Genomic DNA, 12,824 nt, shown 5'->3' on the forward strand with positions numbered 1-12,824 from the left:
CCACCAAGTGTTTGCTTTCTGATGAAAGAAAACTTCTAAAAATGGGAATTCAAAGGGAAATTGTGCCAGTCTCTCTAAACCCCATCAATAGTCACCTCTGAAATTAATGATTTACTGCCCCCTCCATTCAGCTGTTTGCTTTGCTCTTGGCCCCCGGGGGTTCCCTTAGCAACTATACCGTCACAAGGCTCCTTCTCTCCTTGAACCCGAGGGCACCCTCTTGAGGAAGTGCACTGGGTCCTTGGAGGGCACAGGGCTTTTCTCAGTGTTTGCCAAAGTGAAAATGATGAATCAGCCTGTTCTGAATGGGCTCCTTTGGGTACTGCCTCTCCATCCTCATGCCATTGAAAGAAACTATTTGACACCCATACTGTGTCAATATGGGCCGCCACCTTCCTCTTCTAAAGACGTGCAGAGGCTTAACAGGCTCCAGCATCTCTCTTCTCCGAGATGCCCATGCACAGAGCTAAATGGACCTCGGGTCTCCCCCTGTACCCAGGGGACCCAAGCCCTGGCTGGACCCGCTGAGCAGTAGAGTCTGCCTAAGAATAAGTCCAGTCCCAGCCCCATGGGGTTTCAGGGGGCCCCCAGGACAGTCTTCTGAGAAGGAGGGGGACTGCTGGGCTGTAGACAAGTGTAGAGACCCCCACTCCAACAAGGAAATAGGTGCTCCTGAAGACCCAGAGCAAAAATAATGATGTTGCAGTTTTACTGTGCCTTACAGAAAAGTCCAGGGCAGAGCCAGGGCAGAGCAGGCTAGCCTAGTTTGGGCTAAAATTAGGACAAACTCTAAGCCTGGCTCCCCTTTCTAGAGTATCTGCCAATTCACAGAGCTCCTCCAACCATCTTGTGAGGCAAGCCTGCCAGATGGACCCAACAGAGAAAGAGGGAGGCGGGCCATCACTCCAGTCTGAATTCACACTCAGGTCTGGACACAGCTCTTGCCTTTCCTGTTCACACTGAACTGCTCAGCTCATGATATCTATGAAGATTTCATAGAGTGAAAAGCCAATTTCTCCAAACAAGGGGGCCAGAGATAGAGTCATTAATCTTGAGCTGTTGGGGACCTCAGTGGTCATCTGGTCTGATGGAAGGGGAAACTGAGGCTCAGAGAGGAAGAGCCACTTTCCCAAGGCAACACAGTAAGAGGCAAAAGTCCTCTGATTTCTGACTTCAGTGTTATTTCTCTTTCTACTGGATGCAAAACAAGGCTCAAATTCTTGTCCATTAGGGTTGAGAAGAGGAGCTGAGACCTGGGGTTTCATTGATTTGGGGAGCTCCCACGTGAGGACACTCCTCTCCCAGTGCAGATCACCCTCTGCTTTGTGAGTTGAGAGAACTGCCTGGGATCACCCAGTAAAATCTGTGTCAGAGGCAGAATTTGAACTGAGACCTCCCGCTTTTCCATGCCTTCTCTAGCATCAAATAAACATAGATACTAAAAGCAGGTGCCAGGAGGACTGATCTCCTCTTCTCAATCAGTAACGCCTCCTTGGGCCTAGTACCTCTGCTGGCCAGTCTGATGACCCAGATTTGTATAAAATATCTGCTCTTGGGCAGAGCCCAGGGCTGGCCTATGGCCAAGGAGGTTTCAGTCAATGCTTGTAGAACAGAAATGGAAGCTAACAACTCACACAAAGTAAAATTAACTGAGCTCAGCCCCCCAAGAGAGGAGAAAATTCCCTTCCCTCTCTCCTCTGTATGGGTGAGATACCATGGGTAAGGGTCTTTTGTCAGTCTCGATTACTGTGTGATTGACTGAGTTGAATTGCAGCTCCTTTTTCTCTGTCTCTCCTCTCTCTCTCTCTCTCTCTCCTCCCCCTTCTCTCCTCTCCTCTATCCTTGTCATCTCTCTTTCTCTTCTCCCCCTTTCTCCTTCCCTTTCTATCTCTCTGTCTCTGTCTTTCTCTCTATCCCACTCCCTCTCTCCTCTCTTTCCTATATCATTGTCTCTCTTTCCTTCCCCCACTCCCTCTCTCCTCTATCTCGCTGTTTCTGTCTCTCTCCCTCTCTCCCACTCCCTCTTTCCCCTGTTTCAATGGGTGACCACCTTGGAAAGTAGGGAAGATCACATTCAAAATGAAGGTGATGAGAAAGAGAAGAAAGAAGGAAAGAAAAAAGGAAGGAAGGGAGGAGGGAAGGGAGGAAGGAAAGAAGGAAGGAAGGAAGGAAGGAAGGAAAGAAGGAAGGAAGGAAGGAAAGAAGGAAGGAAGGAAGGAAGGAAGGAAGGAAGGAAGGAAGGAAGGAAGGAAGGAAGGAAGGAAGGAAGGAAGGAAGGAAGGAAGGAAGGAAGGAAGGAAGGAAGGAAGGAAGGAAGGAAGGAAGGAAGGAACTGTTTATTGAACTGAGTTGAATTCTATGACCTGTCCCTTCCTGACTGGCTCTTGGGTTTTCCTTAAGGGAAAGTGTGTTGGATTTTGAATGAAGAACCCTAGATCACTGGGCTTGGAGTCAAAGCACATCTGAATTCAAGTATGGCCCCAGAGCCTTCCTCCAATGATTTCATGAGACAAGCCTGCCAAATGACATGACAGAAGAAGAAACCAAGGCTAGATAGGGGTGGGTCCCCATCACTCCAGTTTAGAGTACAACTGTACAACCCTAGCTGTATAAACCTGGCCAAGTCCCTTAACTTCTATCTGCCTCAGTTTTCTCAGCTGTAAAAATGGGAATAATAACAGCATCCCCACACGCACCAGGGGTGTTGTGAGGAGCTAATGAGATCATGTTTACTAAATGCTTTGCAATCCTTCAAGTTCCACATAGATAATAATATTGTCATTATGGTTGTTGTTATGTCTGAGTTCCAGCTCTTGCTCCATCTCCCTTCAAAGGTCCTTGCGGTGCCAACCTTTGGGGCCCTGGCAGAGGTGGTCTGATGGGGAAGAATCGGTAAAAACAAGACATCTCCCAGCAACGAGATGACAATGACAGGGGCCACCATCCGACCTCGGGGAGTCCTTCCTTCCAGGCTGTCCCAACCTACAGAGTCCCACACCCATGAGCTCATGTTTGCCATGCAGGTGCAGGTGAGGAAACTGGGTTAGACAAGAATGAACACGCGGCTTCATAGACCCGGGAAATGTTCCTGTTTACTCGGTCGGGCGTTGTGTGGCTGCGACGGGAATTCAGCGTCTGTCTGTCTGTCTGTCCACCAATGGGGACAGGCTTCCCTCCCTCTAACTCCCTGCTGTTCCCTTGTGGTTAATGGGGAGAAGAAGCCTTTGGAAGATGCTGAGCAGGACCTGAGCAGGGATGCCCAGAGCCCTGGCCAAGGCCCCAGGCTCCAAGCCAAGCTTTGCTCCTTGCTCCTTGGGTGGCCTGGAGCCATCTGCTTCTTCTGTACAAAAGGACAGCGTTGGGCCAGCCCTTCCAGCTTTCAATTCTATTTTTCTAGACCCCAGAAGTGCTGATCCCATCCCCTCTTTGAATGGAGTGAGATTCTAGAAATGGGGCAGCCCGAAGCCCCAGGAGAGGAGAGAGAAGAGACCTGGACTCAGTCCCAGCTCGGCCGCTCATCTCTCCCTCTAGAAGCCTCAGTTTCCAAATTGCTGTTCGTATGCCCATTTATGTCTGGATCCACAGAGATGCCAAAAAGAACTTTTCCCCATTCCATACATGCAGTGCCCCAGCTCCAACCTCTGGGTCTTTGTAGGAGCTGTGCCCTATGCTTGGAATGCCCTTCTTCCCCCCTGTCATGTGGATATGCTGATGGAGGGGCATGTCACCCTGTTAGAAAGTGGGACAGGTCTTGCCTTTGCCTCTGTGAGGGAGGGAGTGCCCCTAGGCCAAGCATCCCTAGTGGAAACTTTCAGTCTCTTCCCCAGGCCACCCATTCTACACAGTGGAAGCAGCCTGTGCCCTGGTGAGTAAGCAGGTATTAACACAAAGCAACTGCTTCCTGACTATTCCTTGATGGAAGGCTCGGTGGCTTCTTGGGTTGGCCCCTCTATCTAGTTGCTTCCAATGTGTTATTTACTTGAATGGAAACGGAAGTTGGTCCCAGGCAAACTAGCCTATACTGGATGTGAGCAACCTGGGATTTATTTATTTGGAGAAATCCCCATGAAGCCCGCCAAGAGCTGGAGAAACCCTAAAGCCCAGAGAGTGGGGCCCAAACGGTCAAGAAGTCTCCTGGAAACTGAAATCCTAGGGTGGTGTGTGCAAGAGTCGGTAGATTGTGGAATTCTCATAGTGAGCATTTATGCCTTGGAAATGAACAGATCCTACCCGCTGGGTCTCCATTTATTGTTTGGCTGATTAGCTAGACTCGAGACACAGACCTCCTGTCTTTTCCACAAACAAGACCCCCCAGCTTGGGTCTAGGCATTCTCTCTAGCTGTCCCCCATGCCCAAAACTATCTCCCCATCTCTGCTCTCACTATGGACCTCCCTGGCTTCCTTTCATCCCAGAGAAACCCCCATTTTCCCCCAGAAACCCTCACCAACCTTCTAAATTCCAAAGCCTTCCCTCTGATGATTATTCCTTCTTTAACTGCATAAGGCTTGTTTGTACATATCTATTTGCTTATTGTCCTCCCCTTTAGATTGTGAGCTCCTTGAAGGCAGAGACTGTCCTAGTGCTTAGTAAACATTTAATTGATGGATTGAGTTTCTCTACCTGCATGAGGGCACTGAACTAGGTATTCTCGTGCCTCCTAGCTCTGACACTCCCTGTCCCAGGATCTCAGGAGACCTGTTTTCAGCTTGGGAATGTTCCTTATTTCCTTGTCAATGAGGACTGTGCATTCAGGGTTGTTACACCGACAATGCCAAGTACTTCTCAGTAGACCTGCCATCTTACTCAGCTCTGTAGCATTAGATCCCTTGGTTACCAACAGTTGTGGGGGAAGTATTGTGTGCCCTTGGTGAGTCCTTTGAGCTCCATTTTCCCTTAAGAAATCCCTGGTCATCTCTCAATTTTAGACTCCCAGAGTCAACCAACTGCATTATGGCGGAGGGTGGGAGGACCTTAGAAAGGGCTGGTCCTGTGATCTCCTGGCCTCCATTTCTGGGATATTTGTAGCAGAGCTATCATCATCGTCTGCTAAATGCCCGGTTCTCACCCTTTATGGAACCCACTAAACCATAGAAGTCCAGTTTCTCAGCATCAGGAAGGGCCTCAGAGGTCATAGGCTAAGTGGTATGAGACTCCGGCACCCCTGATCATGGTTCTCTATATGTCTTGTGTTAACTTGAAGGCCTTGAGCAGCAGAAAGTTCACCACCTCCTTTTAGATGCTCATTGTTAGGATTTTTTTACCCTTGCCTACAGCTTTAATTTGCCTCAGAGACATTCACCCATTACCAATCTTTCTGGGGCTACATAGGGCAAGTCTTAAATTGAGTCAGACCAGAACAGAACATGTATTTCAGGCCCAAACTGAAAGTCACAAGTACAGAGCTGCGATTTTTAAAGTGTGAAAGGGGTGACTTGGATAGAGGGGGATGGGACAGAGTCTTTGGTCTCTTCATTCTAATTCCTCCTGATCTTTATAATTTTGTTTCACTTACTTTTGGTTTGGGGTGTTACTATTCTTTCTATTTATACTGTGTCTCATTTCCTTGGTTCTACTACTTCCTGATCCAATGGTCCATGCAGATCTCTGTACTCATCACCCCCATTATTTCTTACAGCCTGGTAATATCCCATTACATTCATGTCTCATAATGTGTCTAGCCATCCCCCAACTGATAAATATCAGTTTCCAATTCTTTGCTATCACTAAAAGTGCTGCCATAAATGTTTTGGTGTCTATGGGACTTTCTTCTTTTCAATGGTTTCCCTGAAGAATAAGCAGTCATGGAGTCTCTGGATCAAAGGGTATGTACATTCTGGTCACTTTATTTGCACAATTTTAAATTGTTTTCCAAAATAATTGTATCATTTCACAGCTCCACCAACAATGTATTAGTGCTATTATATAATAATTATATGTAACATAAGATTATGTTTTATTATCCTTAGATAACTCTGACATTGAATGGTACCATTTTTTATCATCTTTGCCAATTTGTAGAGTATGAAGTGAAACCTCAAAGTAGTTTGATTTGCATTTCTCTTATTATTAACAATTTGGAATCATTTTTCATGTGGTTTGAAAACTTTTGCAGTTTTTCTTTTGAAAATTATTTGTTCATATCCTTTGATGACTCATCTAGTAGGACCTAATTCCATGCATTTTTTTCTGGCTATCCTTCCTCCATACCGGGAATTCTCTCCTTCCTCATCTCTATATGCTGGCTCCTTTCAAGTCTCAGTTCAAATTTTGCCTCTTTCAGGAAGTCTTTCCTAGTCTCCCTTAATGGTAGTACTTTCCCCCTCTAAGATTACTTCTCATTTGCTGTGTATACATCACAAATGTACCTGGCTTTTTATACATTGTGCCCTTTATTGAATTGTGAAAGCTCCTTGAGGGTAGGCCATCTTCAGCCATTCTGTTACATCCTGTATTTAGCATAGTGCCTAGCACATAGTAGGGGATTAATAAATGTTTGTTGACTTGTTGTAGAATATTATTACATGAGGCTATATCAGGCCCCTGTGGCAAATTAAGGGACTCTTTGGTGGACCTCATCTTTTGTCTCACACAGAGAATCCGTTTCCTGTACAAATTAAACATAAAAGCCCGGGGTAGCCTTAGGAAATTATCTTTTGTCTCATTCAGATGTTGCCTTCCTGAGGCCTTCATCGGTGATGATCTTCCTCCTCAGACCACCCATAGCACCACCCTAAGTCAGGCCATTCCTTGACATGGCTTCCAATGTCGCAGCTTCTTCTTATCTTCTTGGGCACCAAAAAACTTTTAAAAAGCCCACTCACCTGACAGATCTCTCTGTCCTACTAAAATGTAAAGGTGAAAATTAATGGTTGAACAATAATTTCATGAAATTATATGGTTGTCAATATTTATTATATCTCGAGTCAGAAATTTATTTACAAGTATTTATAAATAGAGAAGAAACAATAAAGAGAAATGTGAGGAGATAGAGAAGTTATCTATCCTATCTCAACCAGAAAGGCTGGTAGTGAGTAACCTCCTCCAAGATGGAAACTAGTCTCTTAGGAAACTAGGAAAGGAGTCAGCCTTTCACTCATCCAACGAAGTAGTCCAGGGGTCAGAGTCTAAGTTAAAGCCAAGCTCCAAGCCCACCATCCAAGCTGCTGTCTCCAGGGAAGCTCCCTCAAAGACTCTCCCCAGTCAGAAGACTATCTCCAACAGAATCTCTATTTTCTCAAAGACCATCCTGGATGGAGGTAGGATAAGGGAGTAAGGATTGTCTACTCATAGGTCAAAGCTCAGGGTCTTTGGTGAATGTTTTCTACACTGTAGCAAAGTCAACTTCCTTTATTTCTTATTTTTTTAAACCCTTACTTTCTGTTTTCAAGTTAATATTAGAAGAGCAGAAAGGGCTAGACAATGGGGGTCAAGTGACTTGCCCAAGGTCATACAGCCTGGAAGTGTCTGAGGCCACATATGAAGCCAGGACCTCCCATCTCTGGGCCTGGTTCTGTATCCACTGAGATACCTAGTTGTTCCAATCAGCCTCTTTGATTCACTTTTGAATAATCTACAAGGGCCTTTTTAATCCCATCTCTGAACCGTGGGCTTGCCTGAACCCATCTCTTTATGAAAACAGCATGGTATGGTCAAGAAAGTCCTGGAATAGGAGCATGAGATTCTGAGTTTTCTACTTGGTATCACCTGAGCACAGCATTTCCACGTACAGGAGGCACCTACTCAATAGAGACTTGCAGAATGGAGCTGCAGCCCCACACACTGGCCCCAACCACAGAGAGGCCCAGATCAGAGGCTCTGGGTACCATGACACCAGCCCACCAGGCCTGTAAACAAACCCCACCCCTTGCTTCCAGCAAAGCCACCTCAACAGACCTCTGCTCTCCTCGGAAGAGTGATTTCCCCAGGAACCACAGACTTAACTGGAGAAACCTCAGGGCATGAGGTTGACATTATCTCTGGGGAAAGCAGGCATCACCTCTTTGAGGGAGCTGGGTCCCCTGAATGTCTGGTCTGGTCAGCAAAAGGATGGGGATGGAGGGAGAGGCCTCAAACCTGAGGGGCCTGGGGCTTTGGCAACTGCCAGAGTACTTAACTTTCTTGGAAACGGAAGAGTGGTGGCCCTGCTGGAGGAGAGAAGATGCCCATCTCCCACTTCACTGGGCCATTGGGTTCACATCTCCTCTGGGGTCCTGGAGGGGCTTTCTGTTCCCTCGGGGGAGTGCATTCGGAGTAGTGGGCCAATCAGTGCTGAATGGACACCAGGGGAGGAGAGCAGGGCCTTGAAGGGCAGGGGCTCCTTTAATTCTACAAAGGTAGAGAGAGACAGAAAGATGAAGTCCTCCATTCAAGTCCTGGCCCCTGGCAGCTCTCTTCCAGCCCCACATTCCACCTGCGACTCTTGCCCTGAAGACCTGGCAAGACTGGCCCAGGACCGGCACGGTGGGTGGGCGGGCAGTGCCAGGCAGCTCAGGACACCAACTTTCCCAGGGCCAGCCCCACAAGGAGCTGGCGGGCTTTCCTAAGAGGACGTTAAGGAGCAAGACCAAGATGAAGGAATGAGGTCCAAGGGGAGCAGTCCAGGGACTACGTACGGGAGAGCTCCTTTTCCATTGTGTAGACTAGGGGGCTGGCTCCAGACCGTGCCACTAGGGAAGTGATCCCCAGTCTGCAGAGGCTCTAGGGGCAACGTGACATTCACAGCGCAACGCTCTCTGTTCCATCCGTGGCCGGAAGTGGGCTTGGAGATCGTGATGTCGGAAGGACACTGGGGCCGGAGAAGGACCCCAGCTGGGCCGTGGCAGAAGCAGGGTTCAAACGGAGGTCTGTTGTCTCCAAAGCCCGCCGTCTCGGTCTCGGAGCCCCACCCAGCTCCTGCCTCTGCTTCCTGGAGCGCCCGGAGTCCCACAGATGCTCCTGGAGCCGTGCCTGCACATCTGATGCCTGGCACGGAGAACAGTCATCAGGGAGTCCCACCCCGCCCGCCGGCATCAAGCACTTCTTTTAATTAGGCCCTATGGTGGCCGCCCTCCAACCTACGGGCCAAGCAGATCAGAGTGAGTGCGCACGAGGCTGCTTTCCCTCGGCTGGGCTGCCGTTCAAGGCCTGCCTTAGAGCACGTGCTGCCGGCCGGCCAGAGGGATCCAGGGGTGGCTGATAAGGGGCGTTCCTCCCTGCCGCGGCTGTGCCAGGCGGGGCTGACCAGAGAGGTGACCCCGTGACCAGAGAGGCCCCACCGCTGCTGCCTGCCGCTCCAGAGCGGAAAACATTCCTTTCTAATTTCCAAATCCCGCAGGGCAGGCCACAGACAGAGTCCCCCCTCGGTCGCTCCCTCTCTCCTCAGTTGAGCTGGGCTTGTGCAGAAGCCAGCCTTCCCGAAACCTCAGCCCAAGCGCCAGAGGGATCCATTTCAGGCTGCGCCCTCGTCCCCCCAGAACGCCGGCCACAGCCCTTCCAGAGCCCGGGGTGGTCCAGCCTTCGGGGCTGGGGGAGCCGCCAGGATTTCAGGACCTCACCAGGACCCTCCCTTCCTTAGTCCCTCCCAGGAAGGACAGCACAGCACATATGGGGAGGGAGATGAGCTCAGGGGGAATGGCAGGTTCTGGAGAGACAGCTCGTCCTCCCTTTGTCGGGGATGAGGGAAGGAGACATAGATGGGTGCAAGGCACGGGGCAACGGTGCTCAGCTCTAAGGCTGGTGAGGCGCCTTTACCCAGAGAGATCCTGGGACCAGAGAATGCCTGCAGGCAGGGAGCTCTGACACCCTGGGTCCACCTCACAGACCCAGACACCATGGCGCTCCCACACTGCCCAGAGGAGAAGCACTGAGGCTCCCAGCGCTGGAGATCGCCCTGGGAGCTGGAAGGGAGCTGAGACTATCCAAACCCCAATCTCCTTCCCCTCTCTTTGGCCAGACCTTTGCAGTCAAACCTTCCTCCATGACAGCCGTCCTCAGCCATCTCTCCCTTTTCCTGTGGGGTTCATTGCCTGCTCTGTGGGTTGGAGCACGGGTGGCACCCAAGGGGATCCTAACTCCTCCCTGTGTGTTCATCACCTGTGTCTGTGCCTCCTGCAGTCTTTTGCCCCTCCCAGCACTTGGTGCAGCGATGGGGACGTTGGAGGAAAATGGGCATCTCCTAGGGTGAACCTGGTAGAAGGGGGCAGAATGGATGGTTAAGGGAAGGACCAGGAGGGACTTCAGAGCAGAGGCATGGACTGGAGAGTCTCCCGGTGCTCCCCATTTCCCACCTCTCCAGCCCACTCAAGCCCATCTATCTATTCATTCATTCAACATTCCTCTATTTGCCTACTCCACATAGACTCAGGGTGGGTGGGATCAACAAGTCAAGTCTAGTCTCTGCTACAGGTGGGCAAGAGCCAATGGAGAGAAGCCCCCACGCTCGGCTCCAGAGCATAGCTGGAGACAAACAGAAATTCCCAGCAGTGTGGAAGGGAATGAGAGACTCTTGCAGGGCACAAGCATCATCTCCATCCCACCCACATCAAGCCAGCTTCCTTCCTCCTTTAAATGATGCTGATCCGCGGGGGCCCAAAAGAGGACTTCACAAGGCAGCCTTCCAGATGTGCTCCAGCGAGGCCCTCCCGGACACCAGGGACCCTGAAGCTCTCAAGAGGGAAGGAAGGCTGAGAAAGTGTTGTCAAGGGTATAGCCACGCCATCCCTTATGGCTGATGCTAAGACCTCTGGTGACTCCCAGGCCAGCCCCGGGTGCTGACGTGCTTTGAAGAGAAGCAGGACCCTGGGAATCTCACTCTTCTACCCCAAGGCTACCCAACTCTCCTTCTCCCACCTGACATCCTAATGGGGTCTGCAGTTAGGGAACTTCAGTCCCGGGGGGCTCCGTTCTTTCTTCTCGCTACTTTTATCTACTTTCTGAAGGGCTGCCGGAGAGTTAGGGAGATGGCAATATCTGATCTGGGCTCTAGGCAACAGCTGCTTCCTTGATAACGCCACACAGCTCATTGGCTCTGCCTCCCTTATTGGGGAAACCATCTCCCAGGCAAACTTCTCATTGGTGAGCCCCAAAGTCTCTATTCCCGTATCCATCCCTACATTGAACGAGTATTTAGGAAGCACCTAATATGTGTAAGGTCCTGGGTGAGTCACCGGGGGACATAGACAGTGATGGCTGTCTTATGGGACCCTGAGGTCCGATGTATTAGCCATCCCTTGTGGCTCTAGATCACCTGCAAATCTGATAAGTCTGAGATCCAACAAAGTGTCCAGGATGGAACAAGACACAAGTCAGCTTCTCAGAAACCAAGAGCAGGAGATGGAGACTCTCTAAGGTTGACAGAGGAGGAAAATGAGACCTAGGGAGGGAAGGACTTGCCCAAGGTCACACAGATAGGCCCCGTAGAGTCAAGATTAGAACTCGGGATTTTTGGCCAGGGTTCTTTTCACCACTCACATCTAAATTAATGAGGTCATTTTAACACCTAAAAGTGAGGGAGCTCTCAAGACCCCAGATGAACCTGCCTGTAAGCTGGGAAATAGATGGTTCATTTGCTGATAAAAATCTTCTTGCTGCTGTGTGAGGCTTCAGAATTAAAAAGTGGTCCCTGACCCTGCCATGAATTAGACAGACAGACTTTGGGATGGAGTGTGCTTCTTCCATCTTGAGAACCTTGGCCTCCCAAGTCAGGAAGAGCTGGGTTCTAATCCAGCCTTCACACACTGGCTTCACTTCTCTGAGGATTAGAAATTCCAAATGCTATCTTTGCTGGCAGACGGAGCTCCTACTTCCCAGAAGTTAGAGGTCCTTCTTGGGGGGCCAGCCCTTAGGAGCCTGAGGAGTTCTGCTTTGGCCCTGTACCTACACTCAAGGAGCTCTCACCTGGGGCTACTGGTACCCTGAGGCAATGACAAAGGTTTGGCTACCCAGGGTGGAGAACTCCTATCTCTGTGGTAGTTATGGTCTTATAAAAATCTTGCAAGATGAGTAGGGTATGGATTATTAGTCCCATTTTATAGATGAGAATAGCTAAGGTAAAGAGGCTTGGCCACATTCACTCAGCTAGAATCTATTTGAAAACATAAATAGACAAAACACACAGATTCCCAAAGTGAGCCAAAAAGTGGGGTGGGGAGTACTGTTTGGTTGTGTGCCTTCTCCTGAAGGAAGCTGAGAGGAAGGACCACTTGGCTTCTGCACCTGTCTTTCCCTGGGGGGAGGGGGGCATGGGTCAACCTTGCTGCTAGCTTCAGACCTCCCCAGATGGACCAGAGGAAGGATAAGTGGGATGCCCAGAAGATAGAAAGACATCATCCTGGTGGAGTCATAATGGACCTTCTCATGGAAATAACCACATAGCACTTCGCAGTTTGCCAAACCCTTATTTGATCCTCACAAGCACCTGGGGAAGTAGGTGCCATTATTTATTTATCCTCATTTTTCAGGTGAGAAAACTAAGGCTGAAGGAGGGCTAATGCTTGCCCAGAGTTTTACATAGTTTATAACAAACTGAGTCAGGGATCCAATTCAGGTTTTCCTGACTCCTGGCCTCACACTCCACCTTGTATCTCCTCTTTGCCTCATGAGGTCAGGGATTGTTGACTTAAACTTTCTAAGCCCCACTCCCCACAATTCTTCATAGTAGGCACTTGGTAAATGATTTTTGAAGAAATTAATGAGAAATTATTGGAAGTAAGGTTTAAAGAAATGCAAACCCCTAGGCAACCACCAGCACTTAAGGGCACCTGAGGGAGCATGGAATAGCAAATTGAGCTAGACTAGTCCTTCAGACCCTGACCAGTGAAGAGACCATGTGTCAATTTCTTTAACT

Source organism: Monodelphis domestica, chromosome 5, assembly GCF_027887165.1.
Source record: "Monodelphis domestica isolate mMonDom1 chromosome 5, mMonDom1.pri, whole genome shotgun sequence".
NCBI lineage: Eukaryota > Metazoa > Chordata > Mammalia > Didelphimorphia > Didelphidae > Monodelphis > Monodelphis domestica.